Source organism: Quercus lobata, chromosome 1 (genome assembly GCF_001633185.2).
Source record: "Quercus lobata isolate SW786 chromosome 1, ValleyOak3.0 Primary Assembly, whole genome shotgun sequence".
Taxonomy (NCBI): Eukaryota; Viridiplantae; Streptophyta; class Magnoliopsida; order Fagales; family Fagaceae; genus Quercus; species Quercus lobata.
This window is the reverse complement of record NC_044904.1, coordinates 46,662,989-46,686,424: the sequence shown is the minus strand read 5'-3', so window position 1 is coordinate 46,686,424 and position 23,436 is coordinate 46,662,989. Positions and strand designations below refer to the sequence as shown.

Here is a 23,436-nt window from a genome sequence, read left to right as displayed (position 1 = left end):
TGCAGGTATTTTTAAACAAGAAAATTGGTGTTGTATATGATTTAATTTTTGCTATCTTAGATTTAGGTACTTGGATTTGGTTTGATTTTCTTTAATTTAGGTATTTGGATAATTGGTTTTGATTAAGGTTGAACCCGTGCAAAATCGAAGATATCTGCTTCTTCTTCAACTCTCTCTCAGCCTCCATCTTTTCCCTGAAAAAACACAAAACACGAACTGACCTCTGACCTCTAGGTTATTGGTGTTAAATATTTTTTTTTTAAATTAAATAGGAATTATTGAAGCTTGGCTTAGACTATATGGGAGTGAAACACAAGAAAATGATGGGAAAGTTAAGAAGATTCTGTCATGCGAGCCTTTTCAAAGGCGATTTTGACTTTGTTGGTGTCATGGTGGGTTAACCTCTGAAAATCTGTCTTTATTAATCTTAATTTTCTTAATTTGTTTTTTTTTTTTTTTTTTTTTTTTTTTTTTTGGGTTAGTAAATGAATTATGAATGAATATTGGCCTCAGTGTTGTATCAATATGCCTCTCTTATTTTTTAGGTTTGATTTGTTCAAGTTTAGTTGAAGCTGCTAACTCTGTTGGTTGACCAAATTTGTTGATTTAATGATTTTAGCATCATCTTCTTAAATCGTTTTCTAGGGAGGGTTTATTACTTTTAATTTATTAGTTATTGAAGAAGACCTTTGTTCATGTTAGGCACACATTCACGCAATGTTTGAACCAATCTTAGATGCCTAAACCGTTCTTTCCTTTTTTTGGGGTTTACAATAAATGGATTATAGGAATTCAAACCTAAAGTCTTTCTAGAGAGAAAATTGAATAACACCATTTACTTATCATTGGAGAGGATGTTGTTCCTGTGATACAACCTCATAATTACGAATAGCTACTTTTCATCTATAAGGGTAGGAAGAGAAGATGTGGAAATTTGTGGTGCTTTGGTCAGCCAAAACTAAGTTACTGGTGAAGGATCTGTCAATTGCATGCCACAAAACCTACATAAGTTTGCATACTCTTAATTTGGCTTTCAATATTGGTCATTGTTCCTAGCAGGCGATACAGCAAGACTTCTTTTGCATCTCTCACGCCCACATGAACCACATTGTGAGTGTCCTTTCTATGTTTTTCTTACTTTCTCTTTGTTTATATTGCTCTTGGTATTGGAATTTTTTTGTATACTTCATTGTGTGTGTGATAAATTACTGTGGTTAGATGTTAAATACTCAGTAACTATTTATACATTTGTATTTTGTTTAAAGTTGTACTACAAGTTGAAGATTTTGGTTGGTGACTATGTTATTTGCTCCCCAAAGCATTTGTAAAAATGCCTAAACCAAACTTTCCATCAATTAGGAAGTACAAGGAAAAAAATCTAATAGAAAACTTTCCATCCTTACTAAAAGTTATTTTGAATCTTAACTTCAATGTGAAGGGTTCATTGAATTTTTTCAGATAAGCTTTCACTTTGAGGAAAATATTTCCTATTAATATAGCAGTCCTACACTCCTATTGTTGAGTGCTCTGCTTATGGGGATATTTAGACTTGCTTAGGAATTTTGATTCATGGGAATTGTTTTTGTTAAGGTGGTGTTGTCTTTGTTAGAAAAAGAGGAAAGGGAAGTTTATAAGAAGCCTAAATCTGAGATAAAGAAAGGGTATTTCTTTCCCCATTGTTACTTCCCAGAAATGCCAAAAATAACTGTTTCACTTGAACTTAGGACCTATATGGCTTGAATTGTTTAAGAACTTTGTATGTCTGAAGCAATTTAGTAATAATTTTCATTTTTTAATCCTACTTAGTTTCTAAAGATATTTTTTTCATCTATTCTTTGTTCACCGATATCTATTTCTTTCAAATGGTAAATGTTTCAGTGACTCTACTTCTTTACACTATCAATGTTAAAGTTGTTCTCTATATATGAGTGAAAAGGCTCCACATGTGAGGCTGTACTAACACTAGCATATATATAATTTGAATGGGGCTCTCTTGATTTTCCTTATCTTATTGATGTAATTGAAATATTTAACTTTCTCATCATCGACGCAAAATTTCATAGTTTTCTCTTTGGTTATATTAGTCCTAACTTTGTATTGCTTTGTTCTGTTTATTTTATTTTTTTAAAATCATTTATTTGTTTCTTTTGTTACAATTTTATATAGTGTTGAGGTTAAGGTATATATGACCATATCTGCATTACAGCTAATTTCACATCATTTTTTCCTGGCTTACAGAGGGCTGAGACCTTGGGAATTGCTGAATTCCCAATACTAGGCTGCATCAGGAATATCCAAGTTGGGGTCAAAGATACAATCTTTTCATCAAGGTAAACATATTACACATGTTTTTATAATTATTATTGTGAACAAAATAAATTAAGAACTTATTATTGTCACTATCTAGAATAATTTATGCATCATGTATCACAAAGAGCTTAATTGTGATCATAAATAAAACTATCTTTTTAATATATATTGGAAGACTCCTAGGATAACCTACCGTAGATGGGTGGAATCTCATTAAAAATCTTGAGGTGAATGGGATGTATGATCCACCATGGTTAATAAATAGACTTTAACAGATACATGAATCAGTAATGAAATTGGTCTGTCAGTTCACGTTGATTTGTTACTGTGATGATTTCCTTGAAACTTCAATATTAATGAAATGGTAGTGAAGTGATTTGTGTTGTTGCCTTCCATTTCTTTGTGTATTGGCAGTATACACACACACACATTACACTTCAATCAATAACTTCCATGGGAATGTCCTGTAACTTCTGTTTATGTAAGAAATATGAAGTTGAAATCAAAAGCTGCTTTTAAGCAATAAATGAGTAATCCATCCAATTCCAGGTAACAATAAGAAATAAAGAATAGAAGGAAAATTCAAGTCTAAAACAATAAAGCTAATCAAAATCGTAGAAACCCCATAAGAGATTATCCTAAAGAAAACAAAATAATTTTCTCTCAAAGACTATTTCTTTGGCTACTGATTTTATGGCTACTAAATTGGATATGTCACTTGATGATCTTATTAAAAATAGAGGTTCCTGTGAGAGAGTTAGATAAGTAATAGCTATTTGATTTAGTTTTATAGATTTTTGTAGGTTGGGTATTTTGTTGTATATTTGCTTCTCATAGTGCTTATTAAAAGTGGCTGTATTGGATATTGCATGATGGTGGTAATGTTTTTTAGAGACTTTTAATTATTGATTTTGTCCTTTTCAATGTTGGGCTTTTCTGGGTTTTGCGTCTAATGCTATTCTTAAAATTTTAGTTGATAATCTGTTTGAGTGATGAGGGGGGAAAATCAAACGTCTTGATTTGAATTATATGGATTAGTAAGTATGGTTAAGCCATATATAGGTAAATCATTCCAAATTTCTGCAACATTTCCTGTTTTAATGTTTTGAAGATAAAATGTTAAGGATAGTCTTTTAAAAAAAAAAAAAAAAACTATGCAGAGGGTTGTAATTTACTGCTTGAGTTTTTTAATCACATTTATGATGAGTATTTCTAATCATGGCTTTTGATTAAAGTTTGATGGCCAAAATTGCACCATATTTGTCACAAATAAAAAGATATATGTTGCAACTAACAATGGCAAAATTGCTAATTGATGTGCATCATTAAAATGTTGAATTTTGGTTAAAAGGTTGATATCAACCTATTTTTTAGCATCTTTCACAATTTTAAGTGAATACATGTAAATTTGATCAAAAGTTAATTTTAATGCCTTACAGGGTTTTAAGGAGTATATAAATTTAATTCTAGATGATGCTGGAAAAGTCAACATCAAGAGGAAGAGCAAAAAACTTTAGATGGGTTCATTTTCCTTTACTTTTAATCTCCCAAATGTACATGCTTTGAACATGGTACATCTATTTTGTTATGGGTTGATTACATCAAAAAAAAATGTAAAGGGTAGATTCTTCTTAAGAGATGCAACACAACAGCCACCTCTCTCTCTCTCGCAATAATGGAAAGTAATGATTTTAGCAATGGTGTAAATTGGCATTATGTTGCCTTTTCAATTCCATTAAGGTCTAGCATCTTTGTTTACTGGCAATGTTAGAATTTAGATACATCTTGGACATCAAGAATGATTAATATAATTTATGAAAGATATTTGATTGAATGAGTATGAAAACTATATTTGTGTAATTAATTGTATTGGATAGTACTTATATCAGTTATATATATTTTAAATATGATTTCAAGCTCTTGGTTATCACGATTTCTTAGTGCATGTGATAGATTTTGAAAGTTCAAATAGTGTATAAAATACCCTTGAACGTTTAGACCCCTAATTACAAAATAACCAATTCAAGCTTTATGACAAACAACAAGTGTGTGGAAAATGAACAAAAACCATAAACAGAATTGGTAAACAATCTAAGCCAATTAAAATCACAACCCACAACAGATAATAAAAGGCAAAGATAAAAGAGAAGGAAGATGCAAACATAAGGACAACACACGATGTGTTATCGAAGAGGAAACCGAAGCCCTCGGCATAAAACCTCTTCGCCGCCCTCCAAGCGGTAAGTAATCCACTAGAAAATGTAGTTGGGATACATGAACAACAATAGACCCTCCAAGCCTAATCTACCCAGTGTACCTAAGCCCTCCAAACTTCTTGCTCCAACGAGGTTGCGCCGAACCTATTTCTTTTCTAGCTTCCTGGATTCCACTACTTGACCATAGCATCAACCAATGTAGATTGGTTCCTTTCTCACTGCTTTCCAGAACACCAAACAGTCCTCTCACAGTAATGAATATGGTGAGAAAAGGTTTTGGTAAAAGACCTCTCAAGGGTTTAACAATGGAGAGGAAGAGAGTTGAGGAATTTGAAGAGTCTCTTATGTAAAGATTATGGATGAATCAATCTTGTTTTACTTTAGGGTTTCTCTCTCAAAATTCTCCCTAGAAGCTCTCTTTCTTTTGTAGGTATAAGGGGTATTTATACTAGGGTGAAAATGGAATGTGAAGAGTCAGGTTTTTCAAAATATGGCTGGCTTGCGGCTTAACCTTGCGGCTTGACTGAGTCGCGAAATCTAGCCGCGAGATAACAGAACAACCAGTTGTCCTATTTTTTCCTATAATGCTCCAGCTAGCATGATGTTTCAACTTCTGGCATGCTTGGCACGTATGCTGCTTCTGGCGGCTTGAAGCTGCGAGTCACCTGCGAGACCAAGTCGCGAGTCTCTATTTTCTTGCACACTCTTGAGCATTTCAATACTCTATCTCACTCACTACCCTTACAACAATCCCACCTAAATACAGGGTTACTAAATGCTGAAATACAAGCAAATTTGGCATGGAATAAAGCCAACATGATGGTTGATTAAATTCAACCTTACAATCTCCCATTTTGGCTATTCCGTGACAAAACCCTAAAACAGACTCTAGACTTAACATGTAAGTTGGGAATAGTTGAGCAAAACTCACACACACCTAACTCTAGAAACTGTGAAGCTCTTGAATCATATGAATATGAAATTCCTGAAACACAACAATACACCATGATCATTGTATGTAGAAAAGCATGAAATGCATATGAAACAGGCAATATGTGATCAAGCAAAGATGGAGTTAAGAAACAAATCATGGCTTGATCAACCAAGCAATCACTACAAGGTAGTGACCACAATACTCAATCACACTTGGAATGAACACTTGAACAAACAAGCTAACAAGATCAATGCAAGTCACTTGCATGCCCAACACTCAACCAATGCACAATACACTAAGTATATGCATCTAGGAACAATCCTACAAGGGCACAAGAGTGACAGTACTTAACAAGAAAATGCATGACATTCAGTTAAAAGTATTGATTTAACAAAGTATAAAAGACTGCATAAAGTATGGTACAGACCATAAAGCCTACAGATAAAGAACATAAACCTTAAAAGCTTACAAAAGCAACATGGGTGCAAAAAAAATTATAAACTGAATAACATCAACAAAATATATATATATATATATATATATATATATATATATATAGTAAACCAAGTTTCACAACCATCCATGTGTTATGAGTTAGAAACAAACATACACCAAAACCACAGTGTATCAAACCCATAGAAACAAAAGTATAAATTAAAAGGTAAGACTAAAAAAAAAGTATGTGTACTCCCCCTATTACTATGCAAACTTCCCTTTGAACTTTTCTCCCCCTTACTGTATGCTCTCCCCCTTTTTGGCACGAATAGCTAAAGGTTGTCGTCTAACTTTTGTTGAATAGCTTCTAGCTGATTCTCCATGGTCTCGAGTCGCATTTGAACATGGTTGTTGATGGAGTAGAAAAGTGTCACCATTTCCTCAATGCGCTTCTGAATACTTTCAAGTAAACTATGTACTCTATCAGTTTGAGGATCAGACTGTGCTTGCGGAATGCTAGTTTGTTGAACTTCAGGGATGACACGCGAAGTAGGTGTGGTATGTACATGTGTCTTTGACTCAGGAGCAGATGGAGTAACTGGAGAGATGTGTGCACTCTTTGGTGTTTTAGAGGAATGACTTTTGCTGGCTTGTAGAGTGAACATGGAAATTGGACACAGACGGGTCATCATTTTTCCATCTGAGGGAGGAACAATGCCTTCACGAAGAATGAACTTCATGATGAGACTGCAAAATGGAATACATCCTCGAGCTGCTGATCGATCCGCGGTCTTCCTTATAGTTTGGAAGATGTGGGCACAAATATCAATGGGGGCTCCTGTAATAAGATCATAGAGGAATTGAGCTTTTCCAAGATTGATGAAAGTCGTGTTGGACAATGGATAGAAATTGGAGAACATGATCAGATTTAGTGTGGTCAACTTAGGTGCAAACTTGGCAATGCTTATGGATGTGCCTGCACTAGAGACTTTATGGTCAGGTCCAAGAACTTGTAGAATGTCTTGAGTCTCTGGAGTTCGATCATCATACGGAGTTAGATTCACATTCATAGGTCTAGTGATGCAGAGAGTTTCGGCTATGGAGTTTGGGGTGATGATAAATTCTTTTCCTCTTACCCAGCAAATTAACTCAACTCCAAGATCACTTGAATTAGAGTAGCATTCCTTAACTAGTTCATCCATTGGATCGTCAAAATTCCCAAATAAGTTTGCCCAATCTCTTAGCTCAAAGATTCGAGGGATAAAAGTGGTCCCCAAGGTGTCAAACTCAACCACCCGTTCCGCTATAGGAGATGCCCTGTCAAAGATGTTTGAGTAGATGTGTGAGGTAAGCGGGGTTCTAAACCTCTCCAAATTGGAGTCTTGGGATGACTGAGATGAGAGTCAAGTCTTTTTAGCAACTGGGGTTGATGGATCATCAGTTACAATGTCTTTGCCCTTAGAGGATCAACGAGACATCTGCAAGAGAATATGCACACAGCAAAGAACCAAAAACAGCACCACAAAGGACAGCTATCAACTTGATTAGATTCAGAAATGAGTGTAAACCAGAGATATCACACACAATTACAAACATAAGTCAGGTCAGTGCCAAATAAAACCATAAGCAACACTGAAGTGAAAAAGAAAATGAGGCAGGTGCATCAAAATGGTGAAAGTGCAATAAAACACAGAGTAACACAAATTTATAAATAACTTTCAATAAGACAATCTACCATGATCATGATATGCATAGATCAAATACAGTAGATAACATAATAGACCACAGAAGATAAGAACAGGCATAGAACATCAAGTGAAAACCACAAAACATCCAAAATAGAGCAAATGTCAGTGGGACATAACATATTGAAAATGGAATGTTTTAAAGTAATACCCGCAAGGCAGAAGCACACACATATTATGTCAACATAAAAACACAGTAATATAAGATAGGCAATCTAAAGCCACAGACATATTTAAACTCTCATACTCACAAACGGAGTATAGCACAGAAAAACACCAAACCCATTTACTAAATGAGTATGAAAACCAACAAAGAACAAAACACAGAACAAAGGTTAGCACAATGTGACCAACAATATGAAAACAGATGAAATCAGCATCAAACACAACCAACCATACCCAGCAATCTAAGAGAAAAATGTTCGAACACAGTATGTTACAAAATACAATGTCAACACAAAAGGCAAGAAAATAATACTCAAAACTTAAAATATGAAGTGAGGAAGAGAAGACCCATACCTTTTCTTGATGATTTTGAGAAGAAATGAAGCAACAATGGAGTTCGAAGTGGGTTACACAGAGCATTTGGGAAGTTGCAGACAAAAGAGAAAATGAACAGTCACAAAAAGTTCAAGGGAAAACTGAAAAAGATTTTAAAAACTGCCCTCACTGTGTAAAATACGCGTTTTTCGCGGTTGAGGTAAGTCGCCAGATAGTCACCAGATACACTCGCCAAAACACTTCAAACCAAAAGTTTTGAAAAAATTTCTAAGTGTTTTTCGCGACTGGAAGTCTCACTCACAAGAGAGTCGCGAGCTGAGCCGCGAAAATCTCTGTGTACCCCTCGCGACTGGACCTTCCACTTGCGAACAAGTCGCCAAAACTGACCCGCGAGCACACGACTGAGGCATGTGACTTGACTTACCCGCGATTGAGTCGCCAAAATAGGGCAACACTGTTTTTGAATTTTTCAGTTTTTGGAGAACAAAATACTTTCCAAAGACACCTAAAATACTCAAAAATATTTTTGTGCTTGAATCAACAAAGATTGAGCATGTGAAAACACATTTTATCAAGTACAATCACACAAATGAATATGGCATTCATTGAACATAAACTTGTGTGTTGTGTGTTGTGTGTGGGTATCAACAATGAGATAGTCCTTTGTCGAATGTGAAGTTTCAATGATCAATTCAACCAAAGCATACACAATTAGCACTAGATCATGAGACCCATCTCAATTATAGAAGTATGCATATATGACCTCCCACAACACTTGATTACATAATATGGAGCTTTACATTTGACTTCACTTTCAATCACAACATTTGATCTTTTTAATCCTTTTGAGACAATCACCTCTCATTGTGAGAGTGATATTTGATATTTCACCTTGATGAGATAGACTTTGGCTTTTTGAATAATCATTCATTTTAATTTTTGGTCGCTTTCCCTTTTTCCTAGTCAAATACTAGAATGTGCGACAGGCTTTTGCAGCTCAATATCTCTTTTTATTTGGAGATTTACATTTGGTGAGCTCTTTTTAGGAAAAACAAAAATAAAGAGTGGGAAGATATATAGGCACAAGTCTATGCATGTCTCAAGATCAATATAATCATTCACTAATCATTCATGACAAGTTTGAAGATCTACTTACAACAGTCACATAGATTTCAAGATTTCTTCCACAGTGATAAAAGTGCAAAGAAACAAGCTACGCTCGTAAATGCACAAAGCCATTAGCACAAAGGTACAAGGCAAAACAAGTTTTGAGACAAAACTCAACAATGTCGATCAAACTTTTTGATTTTCTACTTTTTATGTGGTTTTTGGATTTTTGACACATAAGAAGGAAAAGATTGATAAAAAATAACAAAAAGGAATAAACGATAGAATGCAAAAATAAACAAACACATTTTAACCAGCACAATTAAAAAGCAAACAACCAAACTAAGTCACAAAGCATAGGAAGTATTGATGCATGGACATGTTGTAATGCTTATGCATGAGTACCCTTTTTCACCCACACATCACTTGCGTTTGGGGTGATTTACTTATAGGATTGGGTACGAGAGTTAGGGCTTTCAAACCTTCATGTGAAACTTTCCAAGCAGTTGGTGAAAGCACCAATCATCTTCATCACGTCCATCATTCCGGTATCACCACTTTGATCTCTTGATGGTTCACCAGCTCAATTTCTCCTGTCATTTCTAGGTCCTCGTGACCTTGGAGTAGTTGCATTATTCATTGCTTTCAGCTTTTGACAATTTGGCTGAGTATGCCCTTGAAGTCCGTAATGATGACACACATAGTTCGATCTAGGACCTCTTTGTGATCGTGGACAAGACTTGGCTCGAGATTCAGACCTGCCTACAGATTGATTACGAGGATTGTTCAACATCCGTTGGTTCTCCACATTCCTCTTCTCCTCAATCTTGGGCTTCTCAGCAGTAGGGCCAACTTCAGCTGACTCTTTAACCTTTATAAACTTCACTTCTTTAGTGATATTGCCAGATGAGCTATTCCCTCCGGTATATCCTAACCCGGATTTGTCTGAAAAACTCTTTTGTGATGAAATAACATCACCAAGCTTCTTGGTGGTGACCCTCTCTATTTTAGAATTTGCTTGCACAACCTCTTGCTCAAGAAATCTCACTTTTGCGTAGGCTTCTGACAGCTCACCATTCAGTGTTTCTATTTTACATTTAGCCTCCTTATAGCGAATTAGGAGACTTTTATAGTCCTCCTCTGCCTTCTTCATTTTTCTCACAGCTACCTTGGCCACCCTTGTGTACTCACCCGACTTCTCCAAGAGTGAATTATAATTCTCTTGAAGATTGGCTGTGCTTTCATCTTCTTCAACAACTCCCAATGATTCTTCATCACTATGTTCTCTAAGTTCTCGTACAAGCAAATTCAATTCGTCTGAAGACTCAACATGGGCAATAGTCATGAAAGTTGAATAATTCCCTTCTCCGTCACAACTTTCCTCAGAATCTGAGTCGGATGAATCCGAGTCACTCAATGTTGTGGCATACACTTTACCTTTCGATTTCAAATAATTCAGACATTTTTTCTTAAAGTGTCCATGCCCGTTGCATTCAAAACAAGTGACACCTTGTGTAGATTGAGATTCTTTTCCATCTTTCTTTTTGAATTCCCTTTTCTCCATTCCTGAACTTTGGAATTTCCCTTTATTACCAAATTTGCCATTATTCTTGAATTTCAAGAATTTTCGGAAATTTTTTACAAGGTATGCAACATCTTTGTCAACCACATCTTCTTCCGATAAGTCATGGACTTCTAACTTCTCATTAATGGTCTTAAGAGCAAGAGATTTGCTCTTCCGTTAATTGGGCAGTGACATTTCATAAGTCTGAAGAGAACCAACCAGCTCTTGGACTTTGATGTCATCAAGGTCCTTGCTCTCTTCAATCACTGTCACTTTAGCACGAAAACTTTCCGGCAATGATCAAAGGATCTTCATTACAATTTTAGAATCCTCCGTTTTTTCTCTCAAATTGAACTTACTTACAATCACCTCATTCAGCTTGCTATAGAAAGAGTCAAAGGACTCATCCTCACTCATTTTTAGCTCCTCAAACCGAGTGGTCAGTATCTGCAGCTTGGTATCTTTCACTTTCTTCGTTCCTTCGTAGGTGGTCTTCAATATCTCCCATGCTTCTTTGGCAACGGTAATGTGAGAAATCCTATGAAACTCATCTGGAGACACACCACAAAAAATTGCATTAAATGTTTTACTGTTAGCATTAGATGCAGCGAGTGCTGCCTTATCCCATATGGATTTGGCTTCCTCAGGCCTGGTCCAACCTATATCAACAGCATCCCAAATAGATTCATCAATGGAGCATAGAAATGCTCTCTTGAGAACCTTCCGAAAAGTATAATTACTACCATCAAAGTATGGAGGTGCATTTAGGGATTGAGAACGATCCATCTCAATAGGGAGTCAAAGATCACACTATGGTAATGAAACCACTAAAAGTGTACCCGCTCTGATACTAATTGAAAGTTCAAATAGTGTATAAAACACCCTTGAACGTTTAGACTCCCAATTACAAAATAACGAATTCAAACTTTATGACAAACAACAAGTGTGCGAAAAATGAACAAAAACTATAAACAGAATTGGTAAACAATCTAAGCCAATTAAATCACAACCCACAGCAGATAATAAAAGGCAAAGATGAAAGAGAAGGAAGATGCAAACATAAGGACAACACACGATGTGTTATCGAAGAGGAAACCGAAGCCCTCGGCGTAAAACCTCTCTGCCGCCCTCCAAGCGGTAAGTAATCCACTAGAAAATGTAGTTGGGATACATGAACAGCAATAGACCTCCAAGCCTAATCTACCCAGTGTACCTAAGCCCTCCAAGCTTCTTACTCCAACGAGGTTACGCCGAACCTATTTTTTTTCTAACTTCCCGGATTCCGCTACTTGACCATAGTATCAATCAATGTAGATTGATTCCTTTCTAACTGCTTTCCAGAACACCAAACAGTCCTCTCACAATAATGGATATGGTGAGAAAAGGTTTTAGTAAAAGACCTCTCAAGGGTTTAACAATGGAGAGGAAGAGAGTTGAGGAATTTGAAGAGTCTCTTATGTAAAGATTGTGGATGAATCAATCTTGTTTTACTCTAGGGTTTCTCTCTCAAAATTCTCTCTGGAAGCTCTCTTTCTTTTGTGGGTATAAGGGGTATTTATACTGGGGTGAGAATGGAATATGAAGAGTCAGGTTTTTCAAAACAGGGCTGGCTTGCGGCTTAACTAAGTCGCGAGATCCAGCCGCGAGATAACAGAACGGCCAGTTGTCCTATTTTGTCCTGTAGTGCTCCAGCTAGCATGACGCTTCAACTTCTGGCATGCTTGGCATGTGTGCTGCTTCTGGCGGCTTGAAGCCGCAAGTTACCCGTGAGATCCAGTCGCGACTCTCTGTTTTCTTGCACACTTTTAAGCATTTCAATACTTTATCTCACTCGCTACCCTTACAACAATCCCACCTAAATACAGGGTTACTAAATGCTGAAATACAAGCAAATTTGACACAGAATAAAGCCAACAAGATGGTTAATTAAATTCAACCTTACAGATTTTATTACTGTGCAAGTGATAGATTTTATTGGTTTGGTATATAAATTACACCATGATATTGATTTTTTTTTCATATTAGAAAAGTTATCAATAGCTTTTCCGTGCATCGCACGGGTTAGCGACTAGTATATATATAAAACCGAAATTTTTGAAGCTCCCACAATTTTCCACGTCATCACTATTTTCTTTTTCTTTTTATTTTAGATTCTTTTTATTTTAGGTTTTATATCTTATATATTTATTGTTTATATTTTTTAATTTGATTTAGGACTTTTAAGATGTATTCAAACGCAAACACCTCCTCTCATATAGTTTTCTATTTTGTTTTGGACTCTTCCTTCTCTCCTTCTCTAATTCTACGGTCAGTAGATCACTATTAGGGTTTTTTTAATTATAGTTTTACTGTGTCTTCCTACATGTTTCTAATATTTTATTTAAAATAAAAACACCCTGCAAAAAATACTTCTCCAGTCCCATGTAAACAATCCCTTACAAAACAGCAACACAGTCACGATTTCAATATTAAAATTGGCCAAAAAAACTGATTACAAAATTCCCACTAACAATCAGTTACTTCGTTGGGCAGCCATTTCTATCCTTTACTTTTCTCTTCTTTTTCATGCAATTCAAAACTACATCATGTGAGGCTGTTATGTGTCTACAAGCAGCAAAGAACGACGTTCATGGATTTTACTAGGAGTGACAATGGACCTAGATACAAGACGAAGAATCACAAAAGGTCACTATTTCAATTAGAAACTCCCCTTTTTACAATTCGATTATATTAATTTCTGGGTCTTATTGTGTTTTGGCATGGTTGTTTTGCTATAGGCGTTATTAATGACAGTGATGATACCTGATATTCTCTGACCCAAGAATGAAAACCATCAAAGAGAGTTCAATCCTCTCATTCAATGTAGCCTCAAGATTTCATTGAATTTGACGTTAAGGTATTTTTTATTATGTTGTTTAGATTTTTGTACCTATTATATTGAGATTTGATAATTTCAATTTTTGTTAGATGGTTATATTTTAAACTTTTGCACTTTTTAAGGTTAGGAATGAAAGAATCTTTACTCTTTCTTTTGGCTTTTTAGAAGTTTTAACATCTAAATTTTGAGTTCATGTTTTGCAATATATGAAAGAACTAAGTTTAGTTACAAAATTGGTTGTAGCTTTAGGTTATAACCAATTTTGTAGCTAAACTTTGGTTGTAGCTTTAGGCTACAAACACACTCAATAAAATAAATATTATTGCATATTTTGAAAATCTAACTGTTGAATTACATATTCTTTACACTCTTAATACACATGTCAATTTTTGTGTCAATCGGATATTATTTACTATATAATATATAATCTTATATTTTATGTATAATTTTAAATTACAAAAACTTGCTATTTAAAAATTTATTAATGACATAGCTATTGATATTTAATTTTCTTGAAATTTTGCAAACATGGAGGATATAAGAAGAAGATGTAATCTAATAGTGGATTTGTCAAAATTCACCTCCAATAAAAAGATATTGAGTGAGTTTGTAGCCTAAGGCTACAATTGATTTTGTAGCTAAACTTTGTTCTATATGAAATTGTCTTGACAAATTTCAATTGCTATAGTCATGCATTATTCTTTTGAGGTAATCTATTTTTCTCCTATATTTTTTCTATTATGTAGTCATAAATTTTGCTTTACCATTTGAATTAATGTGATTTAAGAATTATAAATTACTGTTATTTTTAAAAAAATATTTTTCAAATATATGACCATTTTTGCATTTTTATTCTATTTTTTATACCATTTTTTACGTTGCTGGGTCTTGAATCTTGATGAACAAGCTTAGGTTATGCGTTAACCTCATAAATTTGTTCTTTAAATTTTGTCTTTCTCTCGCCAAGAATAAAAGTTGGAATCATAAGTGCATTCCAATGCTTCCTAGATTGGTTGTCTTCTATCTCAATTAAAACTCTATGACCTTTCAACTGGTACTTCCTTCTTCTTCTTTTTACATACATATATTCCGAAATCTGTTCTCTCCAGTGCATTTATTTGTCTTCATTCTCTAACGAAGTCAATTTATTCATATGATATGCCTTTTTGTTGTTCTTCTTCTACATGTTAAAATATTATAACTATTTCCTATAACACTAAATTAGTTTTTCCAATTCTCAAAAAAAAAAAAAATTTCCAAAACATAGCTCTAGATTAATGACTCTTCTTCTGAGTATCATTGTCATTTCTGAGTGTAATTAATTACTGCTTTCTATGTAAAAACTTCTATAGTTTTTATTTTCTTATTTTTGGGTTTTTTGGTTGCATTTTATATGGCAAGAAAAAACCCCTGATTTTGCAAACAAATTGAGTAATGGGGGGGATTATATTATATTAAAAAATGATTGAGACCTTAATTTTCATTAAAGAAAGGATGTCATTGATAATAGGCATGGCATGCCTAACATTATTGGTGCTAGTATTTTATTTCCCTCTTAAATTGTAACTTATTTTTTCAAGTGATCATAACTTTAAACAAAATTAAAATTTAAAATTTTGTTCAACTAATCCATGCATCGCATGGGTTAGCGACTAGTTATATATAAAACCGAAGCTTTTAAAACTCCCATAATTTTCCACGTCAACATTATTTTAAAAAAAAATTTAATTTTAAAAAAAACCCGATAATACATAAAACCCAATCTCTCTCTCTCTCTCTCTCTCTCTCTCTATATATATATATATATATAACCAAAGCTTTTAAAGCTTCCACAATTTTCCACGTCAGAATTATTTAAAAAAAAAAATATTTTAAAAAAAACCAGATAATACATAAAACCCAATAATACAAAAAACTAAATTCTAATTTTCTATTTCTCCCGTTCCCCTTCTCCTTCCCCGTTCCACTTCTCTGTCATCCAATACACGCCTCACGGTCAAACCTTCGCCGTCATCCAAAACATTCTCTATCATCCAAAACAGACCCTATGGCCAAAGCCCTTCTCCATCATCCAAAACCGAAACCCATATTAGCTCCAACAAAACCCGATCCCATTCCCCTTCTTCGTCATCCAAAACGCCTCTGAAGTGATTCACTCCAATCGCAGATACAGGTCAGCCAAACCCCTTCTCCGTATCAGACCATTCTCTCTCTGTTCATGGGTTGCAATAAGGTTATCCTCATGCCCAATTCTTTTGTTTTATGTATTGAATATGAATTGGATTTTCTGGCTAAAGCCTGAAATTGGTGGTATATCAATTTTCTGTCAATAAGTTTTTAATTTCTAGATTAGATTATTCTAATTTCTTTTTCGAGTTCTTTTGTTTCAGCACCTATACATCAACTAAGTTCTATTTCTTGGCCATATTTGTTAGGTGTTCGACAAAAGGCCTACAAGAGTAACTATGTACATGGGTTGTCAATTGAAATAAGAAAACAGTTGAATGTATTTCTTTAAAATGGAAACTCAAAATTTATATGTAGAGAAAAGTTTTAGAATGTATCTCTATCACAAGGTTACTTTGACGAAATCATTTTTGCCAGTATGTATCTCACAAATTTAGCTTTTGCATAACAGGTCGGTGTTTGGCAACATCTACATGGCACCCCCTTCCATGACTATTTGTGCAGTTTTGTTTGACTTATATAATGCTGTACATAAGCACAACTATGGTACCCAATATACTTCCATTAGGGTGAGATATATTAAGATGCACTTCTTATTGCAGAAAAAGATGATAAAGTAAGATCTCAAAGGTAAATGCCTTTGGTAGGTTTTGACTTACCAATAGTTGTATTTATTAAATAGTTGTAAATCCTTTGTATTTTAATTGTGTTACTGATTCTTGGGGAAAATGTTTTGATGATCCATGTTTAGTTTATCAATTTATTCGTAAAAATGTATTTGGTACTCTAGGAACCCAATTTTGGTCTGTACAAAACACCCGTATCTTGAATGTGTTTGGCTTTTGATTAGGAAGCTTCTATACAAAAAAAAAAAAAATTAGATGGTTCTAAAATGAAATGAGTCTGCCATCATGATATGTTAGATAGTTGATGCAAAATCTATTTTATAACTTATATTTATGACAATGATGGTTAATATCCTAGACATTGTTACCTGACCGGGGTGTAGTTATATGCAAAATGGGGTGCACTGACTTGACCTTTTTTGAAGGCCCAATTTCTGTTAGTATGCTAGATTATTTTTATGTGTGTTGTTTCAAGTCCACCCTTTGGAAACTATGTAGATATTTATGTGTGCTGTTATCTATATTTGTTAGTGGGAGTGAAACTATGGAGCACTTTGGTTTACTAATCTCTTTAAATTGTGTTATTTTAATTCAAAACTTTTGAATAAGGTTCTAAATGATGTATTATAAATTTTTGGGTGTCAATGTCAGTTAGTTACTATTTTGTTATATTAGATGTTACCCATAAGATAATTTTAGACAAGCTATGAGTTTTCCGTGTTTGAAAAACTGAATCTTTATCCAAATATACAGAGGCTTAAAAAGTAAAATTCCATTTTAAATTTGGGGATTTAAAAGGATTTAGTTTTTGGTATTTTGATCAGTTGGTTTTGAATTACGTGATTAAGTTAGATTTTGTTTTAATTAAGGTTTTGATTTAGACTTATTCTTCTTCATTTACTGTAATTTCAAAAGATTGTTTATTCATTTGAATGAAATTGATACCTCTTTTTGGTTGTTTAATTGTTCTGATAAAGATTGATTTTGTTTATTTGTTTGGTGTTATCAAGTTCCCAAAGCGGTTTATTTAGCCTATTATCGGATCGGCCTCAACCTCCGACTCATGGTTTGAGTTTTTCACAAAGACAGTGCTCAGTAAAGGCATTACACGCTGAGCCAAAACGTAATGATTTGATGGCCCCTGGTGAGTGCAAAAGTTTGAGTTTGAATTTTTTTTACAAAGTCATTATCTTTTTCAATCATTTGTTATTATTTTAATGATTTAATTTAAAATAGATTTCTTTAAACAACTTCATTTCAAGCAGTATCATCCTTATTAGTTTATGTACTTTGATGACATGCTTCCTTATGCTTTGAAGAGTGAAGGAGGTTGTGTATGGGGCTTGCAAAAAATATGATGGGGATGTGCAGAGTGATGTGTTAGCGTAAGATTTGTGTCTATATGAGAATAATTTGTGCTTGACATATTGTTCATTGTATCTTTTGCTACTTTTGTTGTAAATGAATGGACCTAGGGTTGTATTTTAAAATTTTGTTATTTAAGATCCAAAAAAAGGTCTCCATATGTTTTATTTTATTTTTTTAAGGTATTGATATCTTGGATTTGTATAAAAATGTTTGCTTTTTTTGTAGGGTTTGGTGTTGTTGGCACACAAAAAGCTCATTAGGGAGAAGCTTGCAGAAGAGGCTAAACAGAACGTCAAGCAGGGGAGGCCAAGAGGGAATATTACTTGGTAACAAGTATTTCATACCGGACTGCATTGTTCAAGAGCTACTGCTGCATTAAGGTTGCATCAATTAAGTGCTACTGCATATTGAGACAAACAATTTTAATTCTATGCAACACTCAATCAAATTAAATCATTTTGAGTTCAAGCCTAAGGTAGATTTGGCAGTGTATGAAAATTGAGGAATAGATGTCTTGATTTGGTTGGATGAAAGTTTTTGGATTAGCAGAGTGAATGTATTTTTATATTGCTGATTTTTTTTCCCATTTAGATTGGAGTCTCATGTATTCCTTTTTTCTTTTCGTTTTTAATCAAAAAAAAAAAAAATGAGATCTCAAATTTCACATGCCTTTCTTTCAACTCTTTTAAATAATAATATTATTACTCTGCTCTTTTTTCTTTGTTTGGTTGATGGGGTGTTATTCAAAATTTAAGTCAATTATTTTTTAAAATTGCACTTAATTTGGTTAGATGGTCCATACTCCTAAATAACAGATTTCTATTTTTGTCCTCTTTGCTTGGTTAGTGTGGAAGTTCAAGAAGGTTAAGGAATTAAGAAATGGGATTTTGGCAATTTTCTTTTGCTCAACGATTGGGATTTGCCAAATAGAAGCTAATGTTGAATTTGGCAAAATTAATTTTATTTTGGATTAGCACAAGACACCATTATTTGATTGGAATATTTTTAGACTTAAAGTAACATCTTAGACTACAAATGAAAAATGCATTCAACAGAAGAAGAAAAATAAATCAAGATGAATTTGCATATGTTATATACATTTCACATTTATGTAAAAACTTTCCGCGCATAGTGCAGGTTAGCAACTAGTATATATATAAAACCGAAACCTTTGCTAGCACAACAATTTTCCACATCAACATTATTTAAAAAAAAAAAAAAAAAACAAAAATTCTGTAAGGTTGAATTTATTCAACCATCTAATTGGCTTTATTCCGTGTCAAATTTGCTTGTAATTCAGCATTTAGTAACCCTGTATTTAGGTGGGTTTGATGTAAGGGTAGTGAGTGAGATAGAGTGAAGATTGCTCAAAAGTGTGCAAGAAAACAAAGACTCGCGGCTGGGCCTCGCGGGTGACTCGCGGCTGCAAGCCGCCAGATGCAACACACGTGCCAAGCATGCTGGAAGGTGAACAGTCATGCAAGTTGGAGCACTACAGGACAAAATAGGACAACTGGTCATACGGTTATCTCGCGACTGGATCTCGCGACTTAGTCAAGCCGCGAGCCACCCCTGTTTTGTAAAACCTAACGTTTCACATTCCTCTCCCACTCCAGTATAAATACCCCTTTTACCCACGATTATGAGAGAGCTTCCAGAGAGAATTTTGAGAGAGAAACCCTAAAGAAAAACAAGATTGATTCACCCACAATCTATACATTAGAGTCTCTTCAAATTCCTCAACTCTCTACCTCTCCATTGTCAAATCCTTGAAAGGCATTATACCAAACATATTCTCACCATTATCATTACTGTGAGAGAGCTGTTTGGATTTCTGGAAAGCAGTTAGGAAGGAACCAATCTTCATTGGTTGATGCTACGGTCTAGTAGCGGAATCCGGGAAACTAGAAAAGAAAAAGGTTCGGCGCAACCTCGTTGGAGTAAGAAGCTTGGAGGGCTTAGGTGCACTGGGTAGATTAGGCTTGGAGGGTCTATTGCTGTCCATGTACCCCAACTATATTTTCTAGTGGATTGTTTACCGCTTGGAGGGCGGCGGAGAGGTTTTACGCCAAGGGCTTCGGTTTCCTCTTCGATAACACATCGCGTGTTGTCTTTGTGTTTGCATCTTCCTTCCTCTTTATCTTTGCCTTTTTATTATCTGCTGTGGATTGTGTTTTGATTTGGCTTAGATAGTTTTTAACCAATTCCATATTATAGCTTATGTTAAGTTTCCGCACACTTGTTGTTTGACATATTGCTTGAATTGGTTAAGTTGTTATTTGGGGGTCTAAACGTTCAAGGGTGTTTATACACGTTTTTGAACTTTCAATTGGTATCAGAGCGGGTACACTTGTTGTGGTTTTATTACCTAAGTATGATCCTAGACCCCTGTGTTGTGGTAGTTGTTATGGAAAATATCATGCTGAATTGTAGCTTAAGTATTTGTGAAAATGACTCTATGCATATGTCTGAAGGGTGTTTTACTAATGATCTCATAGAGTTGTTAGAAACTAAGAAACATGCTAGAGTATTTGTTCACATGCTGGAATATCTTGAAAATCAGAATCATGTCTTACACAGTAGCATATCTGAATCTAAATCATTGATTAAGAAATATAAAAGAAAGAATAGAATGTTGTGTGAGATGATTGAGAGTCTGAAAATGAAAAGTCAATCTGAAAGAAGCATGAAAACTGATGATGAGTTTGTGTTTGAAGGTCAAGAATGTTTGTCACATGTGAACCTATTTGTGCATACCTCATTGAAAGTGTTTAATGCATGTTTGTGGTATCTTGATAGTGGGTGTTCTTGCCATATGACAGGGGATAAGTCACTGTTTAAGACACTCAAAGAAAATGTTGGTGACTATGTGACCTTTGGTGATAGAAGTCATGCTCAAGTCCTAGGTAAAGGAACCATTGAGATACCTGGTTTGCCGCTGTTGAAAGATGTGTTGTACATAAAAGGGCTGAAGGCGAATCTGCTGAGCATCACTCAAATTTGTGATGATGATTTCCTGGTACAATTCTCTAAGAAGGGATGCGTGATCATCAATGAAGAGGGGATTCAGGTTTTGGAGGGAAATCGGACTACAGATAACTGTTATGGAATAGTTCCCACGGCACCCATATCATGTAGAAGTGCTCGTGTGGATATGTTAGAGTTGTGGCATCACAGATTTGGGCATGCCAACTTCAAACAAGTAGCAAAAGTCTCCAAACTTGAAGCAGTCGAGGGACTTCCTAAGTTTGGAAAAGTGAAGAAGATCGTTTGTGGTGCATGTCAAATGGGGAAGCAAACTAAGGCAAGTCATCACAAGATGAATGTGATTGCCACTTCTCGGTGCTTGGAGTTACTTCATGTTGATCTAATGGGCCTACCAGAACTGAAAGCCTAGGGGGAAAAAGATACATTATGGTCATTGTGGACGACTACTCAAGATACACTTGGGTTGAATTCCTTAGAGAAAAATCAGAAGCATGTGAGAGGTTGGAGATTCTATGCAAGAAACTACAAAACGAAAAAGGGGTCCCCATTGCCAAAATTAGAAGTGATCATGGGAGGGAATTTGAGAATGCAAGATTCGAGTCCTTCTGTGAGAAGAATGGAATCAAAAGAGAATTTTCAGCCCCCAAAACTCCACAACAAAATGGAGTGGTAGAGAGAAAAAATCGTGTGATTCAGGAGATGGCAAGAGTTATGTTGCTTAACAAGCAAATACCTCAAAAATTTTGAGGAGAAGCTGTCAACACCTCGTGTCACATTGGCAATAGGATTTTTTTCCGTGTTGGTACAAAGAAGACCGCCTATGAGATATGGAATGGGAAGAAGCCTAGAGTGAAGTATTTCTGGGTGTTTGGAAGTAAATGCTATATCCTAAATGATCGGGAGAATCTTGGGAAGTTTGATGCGAGAAGTGATGAGGGTATTTTTCTTGGGTACTCTACTACGAGTCGAGCGTATAGAGTGTTTAACAAGAGAACAAAGACTGTGATGGAGTCCATAAATGTCAAGATTGATGATGCCTTATCTAAGGTGGAGATGATTGATGATGTAGAAGGGCCGAGCACCAAAGAGCCCGATGTTGAGGTAGAAGCTTTGGATATAGAAGGTGAAGAACCTATACCAGACATAGAATCGACTCCCATCAACCCAAGAATGGAAACGAGATCGATGTCTAGAACATCAAGTCCTCTTACTCCTCCGGAAGTTCATCCTCCTATCTCTCGAAGTGATGAAGTCTCCACATCAAAAAGGCCATCTTCAAGAGTTATTAAGAACCATCCGGAAAGCAATATCATAGGATCTCTTGATGAAGGTCTTCGCCTCAGAAAAGGAAACATTCTGTTAGTCAATCATGTAACATATCACTGCTATCTTGCACAGTTTGAACCAAAAAGGGTTGAAGAGGCTCTTCAAGATGAGAATTGGGTTAAGTCAATGCATGAAGAGCTGAATCAGTTTGTGAGGAATGATGTGTGGGAACTTGGTCCAAGGCCTGAGAACGTTCATGTTATAGGCACAAAATGGATTTTTAAAAACAAAACTGATGAAGATGGAGAGATAATTCAAAACAAATCTCGGTTAGTAGCTCAAGGATACACTCAAGTAGAAGGAGTAGATTTTGATGAATCTTTCGCTCCTGTGGCAAGACTCGAATCCATTCGAATCCTCATGTCCATTGCATGCACTTTGAATTTCAAACTCTATCAAATGGATGTCAAGTGCGCATTTCTGAATGGATATCTAAATGAAGAAGTGTTTGTTGAGCAACCAAAAGGATTTGAGGATCCTCATTTTCCAGATCATGTATTAAGATTGAAGAAAGCCCTTTATGACTTAAAACAAGCGCCTAGAGCCTGGTACGATCGTCTTACACATTACCTTCTTGATAGAGGTTTCAAAAGAGGGTATGTCGACCGAACTCCGTTTGTCAAAAATGATGAAGATTATCTCCTTGTGGCACAAGTCTATGTTGATGACATAGTGTTTGGGGCAACCATCGAAGATCGTGCTACTGAATTTTCTGAGGAGATGAAGAAGGAGTTTGAGATGAGTATGGTGGGGGAACTCACATTTTTCTTGGGTCTTCAAGTCAAACAACAGAAGGAGGGTATATTGTATCTCAATAGAAGTATGCCAGAAACATTGTCAAAAAGTTTGGACTAAACTCCAAAAAACATGCCTCCACTCCCATGAGCTCATCCACTAAACTGAATGTTGATTCGTCTGGAGTCGAAGTAAGTCCTACATTATATAGGAGCATCATAGGGAGTTTGCTCTATCTTACAGCCAGTAGACCGGACACTGCTTTCAGTGTTGGCGTTTGTGCCAGGTACCAAGCTAATCCGAAGAAATCTCACCTGACTGCTGCTAAGCGAATCATTCGATATGTGAATGGTACTTCAAACTATGGTCTGTGGTATTCAAAAGACTCAAATGCTTGTCTTGCTGGGTATTCAGATGCTGACTGGGCTGGCAGTGTAGACGATCGGAAAAGTACTTCAGGCGGCTGTTTCTATCTTGGTAACAATCTTGTCTCGTGGATGAGCAAGAAGCAGAATT

General features: G+C 35.3%; 1 long non-coding RNA gene across 1 annotated transcript; it reads left to right on the top strand.

Annotated features, from left to right (window-relative positions):
* The first annotated feature begins 1,052 nt into the window (after positions 1-1,052).
* On the top strand, positions 1,053-3,907 carry LOC115964544. Its single transcript, XR_004086002.1, has 3 exons — positions 1,053-1,110; positions 2,239-2,330; positions 3,750-3,907. It is a non-coding gene; the product is annotated as an uncharacterized LOC115964544 (long non-coding RNA).
* Positions 3,908-23,436: the final 19,529 nt, after the last annotated feature.